The sequence below is a fragment of the Phyllostomus hastatus genome, unplaced genomic scaffold (assembly GCF_019186645.2).
Source record: "Phyllostomus hastatus isolate PE091 unplaced genomic scaffold, TTU_PhHast_1.1 phas_contig_29, whole genome shotgun sequence".
Classification (NCBI taxonomy): Eukaryota; Metazoa; Chordata; class Mammalia; order Chiroptera; family Phyllostomidae; genus Phyllostomus; species Phyllostomus hastatus.
Genome location: NW_025333835.1, coordinates 15,781,393 through 15,803,283, shown reverse-complemented (window position 1 = coordinate 15,803,283; position 21,891 = coordinate 15,781,393). Strand labels below are relative to the sequence as shown.

General features: G+C 37.5%; 1 pseudogene; it reads right to left on the bottom strand.

Annotated features, from left to right (window-relative positions):
• Positions 1–13,127: 13,127 nt before the first annotated feature.
• LOC123818695 lies at positions 13,128–15,093 on the bottom strand (annotated as a pseudogene).
• Between the last annotated feature and the right edge of the window lie 6,798 nt (positions 15,094–21,891).

Sequence of the window (21,891 nt, the reverse complement as noted above, 5' to 3'; positions counted from 1 at the left end):
TAATACATAGTGGAAAATATTCATTACACTAGAATGGACAATAATTTCTTGAATATAACATCAAAAGCCCAGGCAACACAAAAATAGACAAGAGGGACTGTATTAAAGTAAAAAGCTTCTGCATAGCAAAGAAAGCAATTAACTAAATGAAAAGACAGAATATGGAATGGGAGAAAATATTGCGAACTACATGCCTGATCAGAGATTGTAATCCAAAATATATAAAAAGAAACTAATACAATTCAACAGTAAAAAAAAAGAATCTAATAACCCAATTTAAAAACAGAAAAAGCACTTGAATAGCCATTTGCCCAAAGAATGCCTACAAACAAATAACAGATATATAAAAATGCTCAATATAATTTTTCATTATGGATATATCAATTAAAAACATGATGAGATATTTCTTCACATCTGTCAGGAAGGTCATTATTAAATTTTTAAAAAGATAGCAATTGTGGCTAAGACATGGAGACATCAGAGTTCTTATACATGGATCAGTAAGAATATAAAATAGTGCAACAGCTATGGAAAACAGTATGGAGATTCCTCAAAAAATTAAAAATAAAACTACCATGTGATCCAACAGCTCCACTCCTGAGTTATAGTCCAAAATAATTTAAGCCAGGATTTTGTAGAGGTATCTGCATACCATGCTTATTGTTGCATTGTTCACAATAGTCAAGATGTGGACACTTCTAAATGACAGTTGATGCATGTTTAAATAAAGACAATGTGGTATATGCGTGTAATAGAATATTAATTGGCTTTATTAAGGAAAGAGATCCTACAATATGCAACAGCATATGCTAAGTGAAATACATAAACAGTATGCTAAGTGAAATAAGCCAGAAACAGAAATATGGATACTGCATCAGTTCACTTACATAATGTATCTGAAACTATCAATCTCACAGGAGTAGAGAGTGAAATAATGGTTGCCAGGGGTCGAGAGTTTGAGGAAATGGGGCACTGCTGCTCAACAAGTGTGAAATAGTATTTATGTTAGGTGAATAAGTTCTAGAGATCTGCTATGAAACATTGTGCCTACAATGAACAGTGTTGTGCTATAAACTTAAAATTTGTTAAGGAGATAAATCCCATGTTAAATGTTCTTACTTTAATAACAATTATTTTGCTTAGATTTTTTGCTGTTTTATATCAAGATATAATAGAGTGAATTTATTTATAGGTTGGAATTAAGCAGAATTCTGTAGGTATTATTTAAAAACTATTTTCATATAGAACACCACTATGAAATTGTTGCATGTTGCATTTCCAAACATGGTCAAATTGCGCTTTCTGTCTATAGAACATCATTTTTTGGTTCTAACATTATTGTTAAAGGGTTATAGGATTTAAAAGAGAAAAGATAAAATGAAGGTTATTTGGCCCTTCAGCTAATTCTAACTTCCCTTCCACAGAACAATTTTTATTTATACCCATTTGTAGAGGATATAATACATTTCTTAATTCCTATTACCAGAAAAATATAGAAAGAGGCTGATGATAGGGTTTAAATTTGTACAAATTTTCATAATTTGGCATGTCTAAATGAATAATTAATACTAATAATTTCAATGAGATGTACATACTGATAATTGTGAGCCATCAAAATTAATATAAATATTTTTCTCTATGGACAAGCAAACTAAATGGGCAAAATAGGAATAACAGGAAAGGTTCAATGGTGAAAGTGTTTTCAATTTAAAAGAAATTGATAGTAAATGAGAGAACTGTTTTAAGACAGTTTAGTAGCAATATAAAAGAGGAAAAAGTTTCTGCTATTAATAAACTAGAAGATATGTCTATATATGCTATGAAGACATGACATAGACAAGCCAGATAAATGGGTTAGAATATTAATGTTAATATAACTAAGAAAAAAGGCCAACATCAATTTTTCATCATCACCTTTAAGAATTCCAGTGCTCCTTTTAATAAACATTCCTTGAAAGAGAACTCATATTGTTATCTCCTACTTATTTTTAATAATATAAGCTCAGAAAATACTTATTTAATCCTTATTGAAATTACAATTGTATTATTAATCATGATATTTAGTTATTTAATGAGGTTTACTGGTAGTCAATTTCATTTCTATGGTTCATAGTGTGTGCAAAGTTGAGATTTCATACGTTTGTGTCCATTTACTATAGGGACAGTATCATCCAACATCATGTTTTTTCACATTTCAGAGGCCTGCCCCAAGTGGCCCGTCGAGTCTCATTTCCAATGAACCATGGTATAAAAATAAAGTTTTATTTCTCACGTGAAAGTCTGAATTTGAGTGTAGCTACAAAGAGAAAGAAAACCTTAGGAGCCTTCATTTCAAACAATAGAGTATTTCTCGATGACAGATACGTGCTACATTGGGAAGTGAAGATCAGTCACGACTGGGAACTCTGCAGCGGCGTGTGAGGCTGTGTGAACTGAAGAAAGGATGCCATCTTCTTTGCTGCCAGGTTGTTTCCTGTAGATCTCCCTGAAATGAACAAATATTAAATAAATTGTTATATAAGAAAAATAGTAAAGTTCTGGAACTAATTTTAATTAGGACTAATTCTAATTAGTCTAATATAGTTTTCCCCTTTTGCTTCAGTTGCTATTGTTTCATATTCAACATTAAAATTATTACACAGAAAGGTAGAAAAGATTATAATATACCTGTCAGTACTTTGTAGGTGACAGAAGAATTGATAAATTTTAAGTGCCAGCATTTGAAAAACGAGAGGTGGTACAACTTATTTTTTGTAAAAGTTGTGTTTGGACTGTCAAGATGAAAGAGGCAGTGCCACAAATAGTGATACACCCTGCAGGCTGGGGATAGACTTACAGGTCAAAGGAAAAACCAGGACTGTAATTAGTTCACCTTCCATCCCATCATCACATCCTATTCATGGGAAGGAGAGACCTGAACAGCATCACCACGCCATATGCCAGGCAAGAGAAGAACAGTTGTGTGAACGTGTGCCTGAGCAGAGAGGAATGTAACATACCCTCTTTTATTAATATTTAATCTTCCAATGATTTGTTCAGATATTTCAATAAATTGACCATTTAATTTTTGCATTTTCTTTTTTTAATGATTTTATTTATTTAGACAGAAGGGAAGGGAGGGAAAAATAAAGGGAGAGAAGCATCAATGTGTGGTTGCTTCTAGTGCACCCACTACTGGGGACCTGGCCTGCAACCCAGGCATGTGCCCTAGACTGGGAATTGAACTATTGACCCTTTGATTTGCAGGACAGTGCTCAGTCCACAGAGCCACACCAGCCAGGGCTAATTTTTGCATTTTCTAAGACATTATCATAATTAGCACAATGACCTAATACATTATTATTTTTTGTGAGATTATCTTTTGTAATCCTGGGAAAATAACTTGTTTTCTAGAATGGTTCCCATTATGTGAAATATATTTAAGCAATTTACAAATTTATCATTTATCTCTTGAAATTATAAAAGAAATACAATGTTCAACTCTACTGGATTGGTTTAGAATAGGAAAAAAATCATTCAAAAGCAAACTAGGGAAATGAGTTTTATTTAGCCAAATGAATTTATTTCCTTGTAAATTAAAAAATTATTGCTTGTGAAAATATTAATATATCAATATAAATTAGAATACATAATAGATTTACTACTATGTGAAAATATGGTAGGGGATTTGGGTGTTTTTTCCCAACATACCCTATTTTGTTCCTCCAATGTATAATTGAACAACCAGTATCTTATGCCTGGCTTAAAGCAAATCAGTACAACTGAGATAGCCATGCTTTATCCTGGAGCTTCTGTATTTTCCAAATGCCCTTTATGTTTTGGGATAACCTCACTCAGCCTTATAAAATATTAACCAATGAAAAAAACAGCATTATTCCCCTAGTACAAATAGAGCTGAGTGTTGACACAATTATTCAAGTCAACAAATGTTGGGAACCGCCCTGACTGGTATCAGAAGCTGAAACCCCCGCCTAGCTAAGGCTAAGGGAACGCCCTTGGAACCGTGAGCCGGCAAGGAGATAAAAGCTTATCTCCCTGGCAGGAATGCTGCTTCTGCTGCTGAACCCCAAAAAGCTTGGTCGGTTAGCCAAAGACGGGTAAGATTCCCCACGGGGGAACAACCCAAGCCAGGCACGATCACTTTGGGAGGCCCCCCAAAAGAAGGACTTGGGAGGCTGCAGCAAAAGGGGGTGATGGACCCTCACTCCTCGGCTTTGACAAAGTCTGAGTTCTCAGCGTCTGGGAGAAAATCTCCTTATCTCTTGGTTACCTAGTTCCCTTGCTCCACCTAAGCCTGAAACAATGACAGGGTGGTGCAGCTCGGTACTGAGAAGTGCGGATTCCCCAGGGTGATCAGGCCTAAGAAAGAATATGTAAATTACTGTGAAACCTTCTTTGTTTGGAATGCTCTCAGTTGAATGAGAAGGGTCTTAGGAGGAAGTTAGTTTGTTCCTCAGTCTTTCAGCTCTTTGACCCCCCAACTCAATAGACGGGCAGAGTTCTTTGTTTTCTATAGTTCCTTACTTCCCCTAATGAGTATTGTACTTTACCTGAGTTATTGTGTAGCATGAGCCCAATAAAAGCAGGTATGGACTGTAAATCGGCGCGCTCCCCACTAGGGGGGTGGCCATTCTGTCCCTACTTCCCCACAGAAACTAGTTTGTCTCTGTGCATGTTGTTATTTCTCGTGTGTTTATTGTCGAGCCATCCACAGCGTTCCGTGGTCACTGCTGGCCGGTGACCCACCACAATTAAATCATAACCACTATTAACGACTGATCTTGTTAGATTTATGCAAAGAAACCTTATGTCATTATTCACTCCTTTAGAATGACAAATTCTGGAGGGATCAGGTAGGGAGAAAAATATAAAGTGTGAAGGAAAATCCTTTTCCTTCTGATATCTACCATGCTTCTGAAAACTTTCACTTCCACAGACCTTCTGAAACATTCACAAACTCTCTATTCTTTTTCATACACTTTCTGATATCCACCAAGATTGCATCTCCATGTCTTATACCTTCAATTATTAACACACACCACATAATTCTTTCTTAAAATGTTTACTTCCACAGACTTTCTGTAACATTCACAAACCTTCTAATTTTTCTTTCATACCCCTTGTGATATTCACCAAGATTGCATTTCCATGCCTTATACCTTCAATTATTAACTAACATCACATAACTTCTTTCCTAAAACTTTTACTTTTCCATTTATCTTTACAGTTTCCCATTTACATTCCTAGAGTGTGAAGTTTCAACCTTCCCTGGAATCCTCAATTTTTTTTTTCAGAGCAGATACAGAGCAAAATCCATCCTTCTCTGTGGGGGTGAAGGTGGGGCCTCCGTGATCTGCTCACTCAATTTGCACACCGTTTCTCTGTCAGAATCAGATTCCTCATCATCTAGCTCTGTTTTCTTTGCCCAAATGAACTCGAGAGAATCCCTGACAAGCCTCCAGATTACAAAGGTGTGTACACCAATAGATATACCACTGTTTTGCAAAGAATTCAACCTTTCACCCACTTTTTCCCAAACATCAATGTCTAACGTCCCTCTATCAGGAAATGAAGGACAATATTTTCTTATAGATTGCAAAAGGTGAACCAGATGCTTTTCTTTCTTATACTTTGTTATACTTTCTTATACTTTCTTATACTTTGCTTCTTTAAGAATTTGTTGTAATATACGCAGAAAAGATTTCTGCCCTTTAGATAAGTTACAACCTATGTTTACCTTCCTTCCCTTTTTTCTTTTAAAGAAAAAGCTTCCTTTTATTTACTTTTAATTGGCCAAAATAAATCACCTGATTACTTTTTTCAAGGCAAATCGTTTGTTTTTCCAAACTTGAGAATTAAATTACTATTTACCCAATTATAGGCGGTCGCAAAGAGAGAAACGACCTAGAAAAGAAAGACCTACTTCCCTGAAAATTCAATGCATCCTACGACATGCCCGAGAAAGAGTTCGGGGTCGTCGGCCCTTACCTGGGCTGTTAGCGCACAAATCCACCCGAAGTTGATGCGTTGTCCACAGCGACGGTTCGTAGCCCCTGGTTCCAAGTGGTCTCGGATGGGGTCCCACCTCTGGTCCCGAATCGCTGCCCCACATTGGGCGCCAGCTGTTGCGCGTGGGTCACCGGCCAGCAGTGACCACGGAATGCTGTGGATGGCTCGACAATAAACACACGAGAAATAACAACATGCACAGAGACAAACTAGTTTCTGTGGGGAAGTAGGGACAGAATGGCCACCCCCCTAGTGGGGAGCGCGCCGATTTACAGTCCATACCTGCTTTTATTGGGCTCATGCTACACAATAACTCAGGTAAAGTACAATACTCATTAGGGGAAGTAAGGAACTATAGAAAACAAAGAACTCTGCCCGTCTATTGAGTTGGGGGTCAAAGAGCTGAAAGACTGAGGAACGAACTAACTTCCTCCTAAGACCCTTCTCATTCAACTGAGAGCATTCCAAACAAAGAAGGTTTCACAGTAATTTACATATTCTTTCTTAGGCCTGATCACCCTGGGGAATCCGCACTTCTCAGTACCGAGCTGCACCACCCTGTCATTGTTTCAGGCTTAGGTGGAGCAAGGGAACTAGGTAACCAAGAGATAAGGAGATTTTCTCCCAGACGCTGAGAACTCAGACTTTGTCAAAGCCGAGGAGTGAGGGTCCATCACCCCCTTTTGCTGCAGCCCCCCAAGTCCTTCTTTTGGGGGGCCTCCCAAAGTGATCGTGCCTGGCTTGGGTTGTTCCCCCCGTGGGGAATCTTACCCGTCTTTGGCTAACCGACCAAGCTTTTGGGGGTTCAGCAGCAGAAGCAGCATTCCTGCCAGGGAGATAAGCTTTTATCTCCTTGCCGGCTCACGGTTCCAAGGGCGTTCCCTTAGCCTTAGCTAGGCGGGGGTTTCAGCTTCTGATACCAGTCAGGGCGGTTCCCAACAAACAAACACAATTATTCACACCTTCCAAAGTCAATGTTGTAGATCAAGAATTTAAAATGCATTTCTTCAAAAGATTGCGAGTGTAAAGGATAGTTACCCTCAAACACTGCCAATGGGATTTGTAAACATGTGTAACGTTTCTAGAGGGAATTTTGAGAACATGAAGCAAATGCATTAAGCTATGCAGCATAACTTTGGCCTCAGAAATTCATCTAGAAACTTTCTCAGGGAATAAATTAAAGATATGCATAAATATTTAGTTAAAATAATGCTTATTGTGGCATTGTTTAATTAAAAATATTCTGAAAATAATGTTCAACAATATTACTGGCTTAGCAAATTTTGGTAAATCGAAATTATACTGATATTACATCATACTAATATTAAAATACTTTATAAAGTTAAATGTATTTACATGGTTGAGAAAGGTAGTAAATATATGCTGTCATCTAATTAAAACATCATATATAGCCCTGGCCGATGTGACTCTCAGTTGGTTGGAGCATCATCTTGTGACTGAAATGTTGTGGGTTTGCTTTCTGGTCACAGCATATACATAAGTTGCCGGTTCAGTCCTGGCCCCGTTGCATACAGTCCTTGGTTTGCACACATACAAATCCCAGTCCAGGTGAGGACAGGAAGGAACCCATCCATGCTTATTTCTCACATTGATATTTCTCTCTCTCCCTTTCTCTCTCTAAAGGCAATGAAAAATTGTCCTCAGGGGAGGAAAAAAAAATAAAAAATACACATTGCATATATACAACACATAGATCGTGGCTGAATTTTTTAAATGTATTTATTGAGCTAGGTTCTAAAATATAGACATTAAGTAAGTCTTGAAACTGACAGATTTTTTTCTGAATAGTACGATGCGGGTGATTTTTTTAAAAATATGTATATTCTGTTTTTTTCTAAAATGAACAAATATTATGTGCATAATAAAAGAACTTAAAAGACAAGGAAAATCCATAATTGAAAACAATGTAGGATGCCCTGGTTGATGTAGCTCAGTGGACTGAGTGCCAGCCTGTGAACCAAAGAGCTATAGATTTGATTCCCAGTCAGAGCACATGCTTAGGTTGAGGGCTAGGTCCCCAACAGGGGACATACAAAAGGTAACCACACATTGATGTTTTTCTCCCTTTCTTTCTCCCTCCCGTCCCCTCTTTCTAAAAATAAATAAATAAAATCTTTAAAAAAGAAAAAGAAAACAATGTAGGAACTTCCTGATACGCATGTTGAACCAATCAGATATCTTATCCAGAAATACCCATATCATTTCAGTGGAATCTCCTCTCAAAAACTCAAATATTACTACTTAATCTTCATCATATGTTATTGGGATTGAAACTAAATCTTAATTAAGACTCAACTACACATCCAGATCCAAGTGGGAATGTGAAATGAAATTGGTTAGGATTCCTTAGCTGTGTAACAGAGTGTCACTTTGTTTATACAACTTCACACATCTTTCACCCCAAAGTGCAATTGCTATCTGATCCAAGATTGTTTAATGAAAAAATATTTCAATAACAGTTGACATACATGGACAATATTATATTAGTTTTAGGAGTAAAACATAGCTATTAGACACTTACATAACATAAAGTGATCACGTGGAAAGTTACCCATCTGACACCATTCATACTAATTACCATATTATTGACTATATTTCCTATGTTGTACTTTACAACCTCATAACTATTTTCATAACTGCCAACTTGTACTTTTTAATCATTTCACCTTTTTCTCTTTTAAATTATTTTTTAAGTTTTCAATTACAGTTGACATGCAATATTATATTAGTTTCTGGTGTACAACCAAATGAATAGACATTTATACAACTTACAAAGTGATCACCTTGATAAATGCAGTACCCATGTGACAACATACATGTTTATAACAATATTATTGACTATACTCTATGACCCTGACAGTTTTATAACTAAGAATTTATACTAATCTCTTTTCCATTTTAACCTCTACCTCCAATCCCCTCCCATCTGCAAAACATCAAAATGTTCTCTGTACCTATGAATTAGTTTCTGTTTTGTTTCTTCATTTATTTAGTTTTTAAAATCCCACATATAAGTGAAGTCATATTTTCTGTATGACTTATTTCATTTAGCATAGCACCCTGTAGATCCACTCATATTGCTGTGGATGGCAAGATTTCATCCTTTTTTATGGCTGAGTCATATTCCATTGTGTATGTGCTACTTCTTTATCCACTCATCTATCGATGGGCATGTAGGCTGCTTCCATATCTTGGCTATTATAAATAATGCAGCAATGAATATGTGGGTGCATATGTCATTTTGAATTAGTATTTTGGGTTTCTTTGAATAAATACTCAGAAGTGAAATTGTTGGGTCCTTCTTTGTCCAGTTATAGCATTTAATTTAAAACCTATTTTGTCTGGTATAAGTATTGCTACCCCAGCTTTGTTTGTTTCCATTTTCATAAGATATTTTTTTTTCCATCCCTTTACTTTTATTCTGTGTGTCTCTCCATCTGAAGTGGGTCTCTTATGGAGAGGCATATGTATATGTCTTGTTTTCTTATCCATTCAGCCTCCCTAACCCTTTTGATTGCAGCATTTAATCCATTTACATGTAAAGCATTAATAATTATTAAAGATAGTAGTTAATCCCACTTTATTATTCATATTTTCATCTCATTTTCTTCTTAAAGAGGACTCATTAAAATTTCTTATAACACTTGATTGGTAGTAAGTAACTCCTTTAGCTTTTTCTTGTCCAGGTGTTTCTTTTTCTGCCCTTCATGCCCAAGTGATAACTATGCTGGGCAATCTGGTTGTAGGCCCTTGATTTTAATCACTTTGAATATTTCAGGCCAATTCCATCCAACTTGCAAAGTTTCTATTCAGATATTGACTCACAGACTATGGAAGCTCTCTTGTAAGTAGCTGCTTTTCTCTTGCTGCTTTTAAGATTCTTTGTCTTTAACCTTTTGCATTTTAATTATGATATGTCTTGATGTGGGCTTCCTTAGGTTTATATTATTTGGGACTCTCTGTACTTCCTGAACTTGTATGTAATTTTCTCTCACCAGGTTAAGGAAGGTTTCCATCATTATTTCTTCAAATACGGAAGTTCTCCATCATTGTATGAATTCCTAGCTGCTCTCTTCTCCTTCTAGTTCCACATGATGTGAAAGTTGGTATGCTTGATATTGTCCCAGGGGCCCTTTAAACTACCCTCATTTTTCACTTTTTTTTCTTTTTGCTGTTCTGACTGGGTGTTTCCTTAATCTTGTCTTCCAAATCACTAATTTGATCCTCTGCTTCATCTAATTTATTGTTCATACCCTAATGTATTCTTCATTTCAGTTATTGTATTATTCATTTCTGACTAGTTCTTTTTTGTTTTCTATCTTCCTTTTTATGTTTTCTATCCCTTTGTTGAAGTTCTGATTGAGATCATTGAGCATCATTATGAGTTTTGAACTCTGCATCTGGTAGATCACTTATCTCTATTGTGTTTAGTTCTTTTTCTGGGTTTTTTTTTTCTGTTCTTTCATTTGGGGTGTTTTACTTCATCTTCCCATTTTGGCAGCCTCCCTTTGTTTGTTTCTATTTATTAGGTAGAGCTTCTATATCTCTCAGTCTTGTAGGTATCCTGTGGGGCCCAGTGTCTCAGTATTCCTGCTCACCTAGGCCAAGTATTCCTGGTGTGTCCCTTGTGTGGATTTTTGTCTGCTCTCCTGCTTTAGTGGAGCCTTGAATGCTGTTGACATATCAACAATAGGTATTGACCCTCAGGCTGATTAGTTGTGAAGACTATCAGCGACTACAGTGGAGGAGCTGTGGTCAGGGTCTGACCCTACAGAGCAGAATTTGTTTGAGCAGGACTCTGGTGCCTGCAGAGTCTTCCTTTTGGGTGTGTGGTTTGTGGAGGTGGTTGGGCGGTGCTATGATGTGGTCAGAATCTGACCACCAGCAGTGCTGATCCTGGGTCCTCTTGGGAGGGGATGTTACACAGGCCAAGATCAGCAGCTGCTTGTGGCCTCCCTAGGGCCAGTTGGTGTGTCTTACAAAGTGATGTGCAGATGGTTATCACTTTTGCTGGGTGTGAAGGTTCCTGGGAGGAGCTAAGCTGTGAACTGAGGTGGGCTGCTGCTAGTGCCAGGCTTGGTGCTACATAGCAAGAGGTAGGTACATGTGCACAGAGGCCAGATGCTCCTTGTTGGGGTTGGTGAATCTTTCAGAGATCTTATGAAAATTTCCAGCATAAACCATGGCAGTCCATTTGTACGGAAAAGTCACTTAAAGTGACTTTGGTGGCCCATAAGTTGGTTGGGAAGTGGTCTCAGGGAATTACCAGGTTAGCTCGTTGAAGACTCAGATATGGTTCCTGCCTGTTTCAGCTGGGGTATGGAGCTCAACAAAGAAGCCAGTTCCTCCCTGTAAGTCCCTGGCACATTTCAAGTTGCTGCTTCAGTGCTGGAGCTCAGAGTGAGTGAGTCTCAATGAGTGAGTTCACGAGCAGAGTCTTAAGAAGAACCCCTGGGACTCCATCATCCCTCAGTTATAATCTCATTCAGTTATAATCTCTGCTGGTTTTCACAGCTAGAAGTTATAGGATCTCTCTTCCTGTCACTGGATCCATGGTATGGGGTTGGAAGCCCTCACTCCTCAGGGGAAACCTCCAGAGCCGTGATTCCTCCCTCCCAATTTTTAACCACCATACATGGGTATGGTATGACCCGTCTATTCTGCATCTGTGTCCCTTCCACCAGTCTCAGTGTGGCTTCTCCTATGTATTCTTAGCTATGGAACTTCTGTTCAGCTGGACTCCAGGTGCTTCTGTAGTTTAGTTGTCATTTCGATTTGGTTGTGGGAAGAGGTGAGCACAGAGTTTACCTACTCTTCCATCTTGACTAGAAAGAAGCCTCTGGCCCAAGGTATGAGGTCAGCTTTCCTTGTATATGTCTGCTCTATTATTTAACAGTTTGATACACTGAAGGCACACAAGGCATTTTCACTCAGTATAAAACCTTATTTATATATCAAACCTTATTTATATATCATAACTAACATTTTACAACCATAAGAGCTTTGTTCAGTATAGATATTTAAACCTTTAATTAATAAAGAGTGTAAATGATTTATGTTTAATAAATATGGTCATTGTCCTGACTAAATGTTTCAGCTGGTTGGAGCATCATCTCCTACACTGAAAGAGGTTGCGAGTTCAATTCCTGGTCAGGGAACATTCCTAGGTTGCAAGTTCAATCCCCAGTCAGGGCACATACAGGAGGCAACTGATCAATGTTTCTGCCTCACATCAATGTCTCTCTCCCTCCCCTCCCACCCCTGTTCTTGCTCTTTAAAATCAATAAATTCTAAGGACTAAAAAATAATAATAAAATATATATGATCACAAAATATATAATGCAAAATTGATTACTGGAGACAAAGGCAAAGAGAGCAATAAGATTTAAGTGGTATCAATCAGAACTATTACTTGAGCTATGGCTGATTTTTAGCAGAGATTAGCAAGCTATTCACTAAACTTATTTCTTTGGCACTGGACAGAATTGGAATAGTATTTTTCTTTCTTCTTTCTTTTCTTTTCTTTTTTTTTTCAGTTAGTGTCTATGTGGAATGAAATGTGAAAAGAAATAATGTCCACCACTGGGTCACCTAGCCTCATGAAATGTCTCGCATGTAATGCACTCAGAACTTTATCAACCTGGGCTGCTGAATAACTGCTTAGAGCAAGGTCCTCACTGCTATATTCTCCCCGCTGTTGAATTCTATTGAAGTGAGACACACACTTCTGTGGTATAAAGAAACCAAGATTTCAAGGTCCATCTGTTATGGCAATTAGCTGTGTTTCATCTGCTGTACCAATGAGGAAAGCATAATCTATGATTAGACTAACTAGGTGAATGATATGTTAAAGAGTAGACAAAGCGGATAAATAGGTAAAGTATTCTGCATTACAAAATAATCCAGATTTAATATATAGTACTTTCCCAAGCATACTGAAAATTTACACCCAAGAAAACTAACATTTCACAACCATAACAGCTTAAAATAGTAACTTGCTTCACAAATGCAATGTTTCAGACTCAAAAATATTTCTTTACATACTCTAAACATGTCATTTTCTTTGTTTATATATTTTTTCTTAACATTGTAAGTCTTCATTTAAATATCTGATTGGCCAACTTGCGTTTTCCACCAACGTGGGGAGCAGAAACCTTCACAGGCTTCACAATCTTTTGCTTAGGTGCTGCCTTTACGAGAACCTTAGTAGCAGCAGCCATCACTGTCTTTAGAAGCTTGCTTAGCCCTTTTTGCTTCCTTGGCAGCTCTGATAGCTTGTTCAGGCTGAGCTTTCCCAACTACACGTTTCTGATTTCTCTTGGCCATTACATCAGCAAGAGATGCACCAGTGGTGGCCCTCTGAAATTTGACTGCACGGAGGGTTCTCTTCTTTTGAATTCCTTCCAACTATCCCCTTTTGTGCTTTTTTTGTAGAAGAGTGTTCAGTTTATCTGTCAAGGATTCTTCTTGGAAAGGAACGCTGACTCTCATTTTGCATAAAGAAATTGGGAAACGTTCCCGTCAGTCCTGGTGTAGCACCTCCATGTCTGGGGTAGACCTTGCTCCACTGAAACCTCACAATCCCACCTTTACCACCACTGCTGCTGGGAAAAATGAAAGATGGTGAAGACTCTTTGTTTATATTTTATAAGAATATGTTTTTAATTTCTTCTCATAATTATCTTCAGTTTTTCTCCCATGTGAGTAGTTGATCAAAATGAGTTAGTGGACTGAGAAAAGCCTCTTTAAAAAAAATTAGGCTTGGACATTTTCTTTTGGTTATCTTTCATGTCCCCCCAAAAGTTGCGGTGTCTGAATGTACTTATGTCCCTAAGTTCATTGGATTTGTGAAGTATCCAAACTACTGTCTATTTTAAAAAACAGTTAGTGGAATTTAAATAAAAGCAAATAAACAAAAAGCATGTATGCTTGGCTGACGCGTGCACTGGCCCGCAGTGTCTGCAGCATTATGGATGAGATTTGAGACAAATTCACATGGACTACCAAGTCCTGTGGAGGAAAAGGGACGGCACGGCTACTCTCTCAAGGGGAGAGTGCCCCAACCCTTGCTTTGACAGGTTTTTATTCAGTTCCAATTTGCACAGGAACACAGGTAAAGTTCATTAATCATTGTCAGGCAGTAAAGATCAAACAATAGATAGCATACAAAGAACTATGAGGGCTTATTCTGAGTCAGGGTCTGTTAGCTAAAGGACTACAAAACTTTGAGAAACAAACTCATTTTCTGCTCAGACTCTTACCATTTAATTGAGAACATTCTTAGCAAAGCAGTTTTCAAAGGAGTTTATGTATTCTTTCTTAAGCCTGATCACCCAGGGAACCTGCACTTTCTAGCACAGGGCTACAGCGACCTCTGTCATTGTTTCAGGCTTAAGTCAGGCAGGGGAAGTAAGGCAGCCAAGAGATTAGGAGACTTCTTGCAGACAGAATGAGGGCTCAAGCTATGTCAAAACCGAGGGGCGAGGGTCCATCACTCCCTTTTGCTATAGCACCCCAAGTCCTTCCCTGGGGCCTCCCTGTGATCATGCCTGTCTTAACACATCCCTCTCTTGAGGAATCTTATCCGTCATTGGCTAACCGACCAAGCACTGGGGACCAGGCAGGGTGAAGTAAAAGGAGCAGAAGTGGCACCCCTGCCAGGGAGATAAGCTTTGTTTCCTCAGTGGTTTATGGTCCAAAGGTTACTCACTCAGCCTTAGTCATGGGGTGGTTATAGCTTCTGAAACCAGGTAGGGTCGTTCCCAACACTTGGCATTTATAATGCCAGGCAGAACCTTAAATTTGAGTTATAAATTATTTTGAGAAAATGTCTGCATGATTTATCCAGATCATAGTCACTGATTAACAATTATTTTTCTACACCATGGGAAAATAATTTTCTCCTAGTTGGGAAAACTTATGTTGTTTAAAAGAGTAATAGGAACTGTCTATCAATCAGGACTTTATCTGAAACAATTATATAATTCAAGGAAAATTAAAAAAGAGATTTTTCATAAAAGTATATGGTATTGGGAATCCACAACAGATAACACAGTACCCCATGGTAACTACCAAGAGGGGGCAGTAACTATTTACATGTCTAAGCAAGTAGAGGGAACAATTATTTGAAGCTGAAGGATCCCAAAGTTCAAAACAATCACCTGACAATACTTATGTGGAGTATAAAACAAAAAATAAACAAATGAACAACAACCCCCCCCCCCAAAAAAAAAGAACAAATTCATAGAGACAGACAACTGACTGGTAGAGAGGAAGGGGATAGAGAGATGGTAAATACAGGGAGGTGTGAAAGTAGGTTTTCCATGGTTTGTGTGGAAAATCAATACAATGATTAATACATCAATTATTAATTATTATATTGCCCTATCCTGTATATGGTGACAGATAGAGATTAGACTTTTGTTGGTGAGCATGCTAGAGTGCACACATATATTAAATTATAATGTATACCTGAAACATATATTGTTATTAACCCATTGTTATTGCAGTTAAAGAAAAAAAGATTACCTAGAAAAATTGTACCAAATTAAATAATAGTCTGAGGATAAGTGTAATTTCACAATGACTTTTCAAATGGAGTACATGGAAATAGACATATCGACCTTATTTCTATTCCTCTGTCCAATCTTCTGGAGCTATCTGTGTCTAAATCCACCTGAAAGCTACGGTGGGGAGGGGCAGGAAATCTACTTCTGAAAGACAGAGGGGAGTCCTGGACCTGAGAATGGGGTAGAGTGGAACAAAGCAGATGTCCACATGCATATCTATTATTCAGAAACAGAGCACACTTTATTGGCCATTCTACCAAATATTAAATTTCATGTTCTAACTATGGAAATCAAGGAAAATGTAAAAATATAAGTAAAAGCTCTATTTCCAAAGAACATGCTTTACTCCCAGTATGCCCAGACAATTTTTTTCAACATAAGGACAAAGGAAAAGCCTTCAGAGAATCTGCCTATAGTTTCTTTTTATAGTCTCTTATCCGATATTAAAAAAAAATCAGATATCCCTTTCAACAATTACCCCCAGATTTCAGAAAGCAATCAGTGCTATAAAATTTTTAAATTAAACTTTAACTTAGGTTTTCTATGTTAAAGCTTTAAGCCTATCTGATATAATCATATTCCCTATCATTGGCAAATGTAGGAGTCCATACTAATTGGCAGTGTGTGCCTGCTACAATATCAAAGGAACTCACATTAACGATTAACCACCCATAATTTCAAAAATGTATGTGTGCTTACTATTTATGTAAAGTTTATAATTAAACTCTAAAATCTTCAAATATATCATTTATAAAAGAGCATTACATTACTTATTGATTTGAAAATTAGATGTCATAATTATAATTAAAGATAAAAATGAAAATAAATCATATTTTCCACTTTCCCCAAATGAGACAAAAAAAAATACACAGAGAAACAGCCTCAATGTATGAGTTGAAAATCTTGACTGAGTCGTAAGTTACGATGAGCACCACTGATTAGCATTAGAACAACTCTTAATATATGTTAGAAGCTCCTTAATTTTGTTTGCAGCAATTTCAGCCCTTGATCATCTCCAAAATGTTGCCCCCACAGACTCTGAGATTTCAGTTCTGGATCATCCTTCTCCTCCCTGACTCATAGACAACAGAAATTTACCTCGGCTCTAGTGTTTCACTTGTATTAAAAGTTTTATCCTTTTTGTCTTTTGGTTCAACGCACTACTGTCGAGATTTACTGTTGCATTTCTTTTAAAATAAGAAGCTTCTTATTTAAATCAGTGTGTGTAAAATTCTGTATATAATTTTCTTTTAAAAGAATATCTTAAAATCAGCGCTGCCCTTTGTGAGCCAAATTTAACATGAAAAAGTGTGAATGGTCCGTGGTGTATTTTTCCTAACTATATCACATATCTGAAAATAACATTTCTTGACCAGTGTTGTAATGCGACTGATAAAGCTGGGGAGTAACTGACCAGCAGTCACCGTCACAGTTTCCTTTCAGTAGTGCTTTAAATGGGTGTCAATTGGAACTGCTGTATATGTTATATACAGCCTTGTCTCTGTTCTTTGATTATATGTCTTCATTTTTTCTGAGGTTCTCATGCGCAACAATTCAGTCTGAGATTCTAAGTGGCATGCTATACTCTTCTTATTTTTTTATGTTATAATTTCTCCTATTTTTAACACAGTGTCTTTCAAAGAGTTAGTGGTGAAAATTAAAATAATGAGCGATGAGATTCTTGAATATGTTGTTCTAGCATTAACTAAAGCATCCTTTGTATAATGAAGGAGCCAAGATTACCTAAAGATGTTTTTTTCTTCCTTCCCTTCTGCTTTTTCCACCTTGGTTGTGTTACACTTTCTTCACAAAAGTTGTTTTGAGAACTTTGTATATACCATTATATTCAATGATTTTAACTACATTTAAAATAAATACCATAAAAACAACTTTAAGATAGACTTCCTACCTGTTAATTTATCTAATGTTAACATGGTTTGCATTTTTCTCAACCTTTAACTGGCAGGTAAAAGTTAGTTAAATTTCCATAAACATAAAATATCAATAAAATTGTATGATATGTCCTCAAATATTTCAAAAACTTTAAACAAAAAATACTGAAAAAAATATAAAAAGATACATTGAAATAAATTGCATTATGAATAAACACTTGAATATCTATAGCACAGATTTAGTATTAATGTTTCATTTCACTTATGTTGTTCTAATATTTTACTTGTATAATATTAATACTTATTTCAGTAAATGCTTGATGGGCTAAGCATCTTATCAAGCCAAAAAGTAACAGAATACTATCTCATGGCAACTGAGAAAATACACTTATTAAATATTATTTTTTCTTAAAATGTATTTTTTAAAGGATTTTATTTATTTATTTTTAGAGAGAGGGGAAGGGAAGGAGAAAGAGAGGGTGAGAAACAGAAATGTGTGGTTGTCTCTTGTGCACCCCCTCCTAGGGACATGGCCTGCATCCCAGGCATGTGCCTTGACTAGGAATCAAACCAGTGACCCTTTGGTTCACAGGATGGTGCTCAGTCCACTGAGCCATACCAGGGCTTAAAATGTATTTTTAAATTCTGTAATCACTCTTTGCAATAACACTACTTGTAAGAAGAACATTCTTACAGTACTTATATATTTTTAAACTTATATATTGAAGTATAACATACACAAATGGACACAAAGCATGACTTAATAGCTCAATACTTTTTATGAATTTTAATAGAAACACTCTTGTAAACCTTTACACAAATCAAAACAAAAAGACAACAGAATAGTGCCTTTGTCCTAGAATTATTCCCTGCATATTAATCAAGTCACTATGTTCCTTTGTCTCCAAAATAATTACTATCTTAATATCTAACATCAAATATCTATTTTAACTTCATATAAATGAAATTGTGTATAATTTTTCCTCACTTCTTTTTATCTCAAATTTTTGAGATTCCTTCAGGTCTTTTTCTGTATAACAATAGATTTTTATTGTTTATAATATTTAATTGTATTAGTATAATAAAATGAATTAATTCACTGCATTGTTGATGTACATTTATGTTGCTTCCAGTTTGGAGTTACTAAAGTGTTCTAATGAATATTCTTGTACAACTATTCATATATACAGGTTTCTATTAAGTATATGCCTCAGAATTGAAATTGCCACATCATAGGGTAAACCTATATTTAGCTTAGTAGATAAAACAATTTTGCAAAGTGATTACAACAATTTACACCTTTCCTGATAGTGTATGAGAGTTGTTAATTACTCTAGATTTTTACTAACTTTTGGTACTATTTATCCTTTTAATTTAAACTGTCTTGGTTGGTAGAATATCTCATAATAATTTTACTTGGAATTTTTTGATGACTGATAAGATCTATTCCTTTTTCACGTGTGTGAATTTTTTTTCTCTGTGCCTTTGGGATATGTACCTTTGGAAAGTGGTTGTTGTATCCTTTGCTTATTTTTAATAGATTATCTTTTGTTATTGAACTATAGGAATACTATGATTAAATGTCCTATGTCAGTTATACTGGTTGAATTTTTTTGCGTTACGTGGCTTATTCTTTTATTTTTTAGTAAGTACAAGTTCTTAATTTAAAAACAGTTTAATTTACTATTTTTTATTTGCATTTAATTATTTCTATACTCTTAAAATATTTTTTCATTATACAATGTTATTTTGTCCAATGTTATTTTCCAGGAATTTTAATGTTTTTTCTTTTAACATTTGCTCTATAAACTACATAAAATTTATTTTTTACTATATAATGTAGGAAATGATTTGACTATTGGTTGCATTATCAAATATTGAAGCAATCACCTGCTGGCAGTGACCACGGAACGCTGTGGATGGCTTGTCAATACCCGAGAAAAACATACACAGAGACAACCAAGTCCTGTGGGAAAGTAGGAATGAAATGGCCACTCTGTTTGGTGGGGAGAGCACCCCATTCCTCCCTGGAGAGGCTTTTTATTGGTTTGGTTTGCATAAGAATTCAGGTAAAGCTCATTACTCATTGCTAGGAAGTAAGGATCAAACAATAGGTAACAAGGAAGTCTGAGGGCCTATTTTGAGTCAGGGTCAAAGAGCTGTAAAACTTTAAAGAACAAGCTTACTTCTTCCTTGGACCCTTATCATTCAACCGAGAGCATTCTAAACAAAGCAGGTTTCACAGGATTTTACATATTCTTTCTTAGGCCTGATCACCCGGGGAACCCACCCTTTTCAGCACAGAGCTGTACCATGCTGACATTGTTTCAGGCTTAGGTGGAGCAAGGGAAGTAAGGCAGCCAAGGGATAAGGAGATTTTCTCCTAGACGATGAGGACTCAAGCTATATCACAGCCGAGGAGCGAGGGTCCATCACCCCCTTTTGCTATAGCCCCCAAAATCCTTCCTTGGGGGCCTCCCATGTAATCACACCTGTCTTAGATCGTTCCCCCCTTAGGGAATCTTACCCATCATTGGCTAACCAACCAAGCTTTGGGGTTCATTTATGAATGAAGCAGCAGAAGCAGTGCTCCTGCCAGGGAGATAAGCTTTTGTCTCCTTGCTGCCTTATGGTCCAAGGCCACTCCCTCAGCCTTAGCCTTGGCAGGGGTTACAGCTTCTGATACCAGGCAGGGCAGTTCCCAACAAAATATAGATGTTCCCTTGAAGTTATTCACTTACTTCCTCCTTTATTTTTAATTACCTTTATTTACTGTTTCAACAAGAACTTTTTATCCTGTGTTCTTCATATAAGTTTTATGGTTTTCCAACTGACGCTTTTCACAAAAATGAATCTCTGAGTCAATTATATATTTCTAAATTGAAGACATAGGTTGAAGCCTACAGAGTCCAATGTCCTCTTGATTCTCTCTTTAAGTGACTATCCCCACCATAGCAGACACGTGTGTGTTTGTTGTGAGCCTGGTTTTCACAGCAACATTTTTTTATTTGATGTTATGAGTTGTATCATAACTTGCATGGAGTGGTTGAGGGCCAGACATAATACCCATTCCCCAAAAATAGAGAAATTGTTTCATCTCCAGTGCTACTAGTGCTCCCTTTTGAGCAATACTATTACAGGGTGCAGCCAAGAGGGGGGACCCCAAATGGGCATTTGAAATGGGGTCCAGAACTTAAGGTGTCCAGGAGATTTTAAGATGTCTCCACCACCACCACCTCCCCAAGGTGTGGGTTGGGGGAAGGGACAAATGGAGCAGGGCCATTGAGAGCTGTTTTGCATAGCAACAGCCTTGCAGCTACCCTCTGGCATGGTCATTTAACATATCTATAGCCTTTGGCTGGTCGCTTAGATACGTTGAATAGCTGTGGCCAAGCCCTGAGCCAGGGGAATGGAAGTAACTTCCCCACCGAGACGTGACTGGGGGCAGATCCCCCAAGCTACAGCACCTGCGTGGGAGCTCGGAGAAGATTGGCTCCAGGACACGGGGCCACGCCTGCTCAGACTCATGATGGCAGCCCAGTAAAGCTGGAAGGATACGAGTTCTGGCATGTGAAGCCGAGTGTGGGAGGAGTCGGAAATGAGGCTGCAGAGGAAGATTGGCCACGGGGATTTAAAACCCAGACTTGGTGGCCATTGTAGGGAGAACAGTGCTGCTTGAGAGGGGAGAACCATGCTGCTTTAGGAAGGAGAGCCATGCGCAGCCCTGAGAGGGAGAGAACCATGCGGCTTTAGCAGAATAGGGAGGATCTCAGCCATTGAGGGAGAACCGTGCTGCTTTAGGAGAGAGAACCATGCGGCCTTGACACAGTGGAGACTCCCTCAGCCCTGAGAGGGAGAGAACCATGTGGCTGTGGAGGTGCAGAGAGGATCACGGCCATTGGAGAGAGCCACACAGCTTTAGCAGAGTGAAGACTCCCACATCCCTGAGAGGGAGAACCACGAGGCCTGGAGAGAGCAGGGACCCCCACAGCTTTAGAAGGGGAACCACCACCTGGTTTTAGCAGAGATCCTGGCGACTCAGTCGAGGGTGCCGGGAACCCAGGGACTGTTTTGGGGGACTTTGGGATTTTTGATAAAGACATTAGGTCACTACTTTAAGTTAGTATAGCATTAAATAAACATTTCCTTTCCTTTTCACGAATCTCTGGCATTGAGAGACGTCTTTCCTAGGGCGGTGGACATGATGGACCCGGGGGCCTTTTAAATAATAGTATATCATCCCAGGCCCCCCTTGTTGTGTTCTGTAACAATACTACATCATTATCTGATGTTGACACTATTGAGCATTATTTGCAAGATATTATTTTAGGTCAAAACTAGCTGTTTCTATTCTTGGTTCTGGTGTTGGTTAACTTATGCAGAGTTTCCCAAGTCAACTT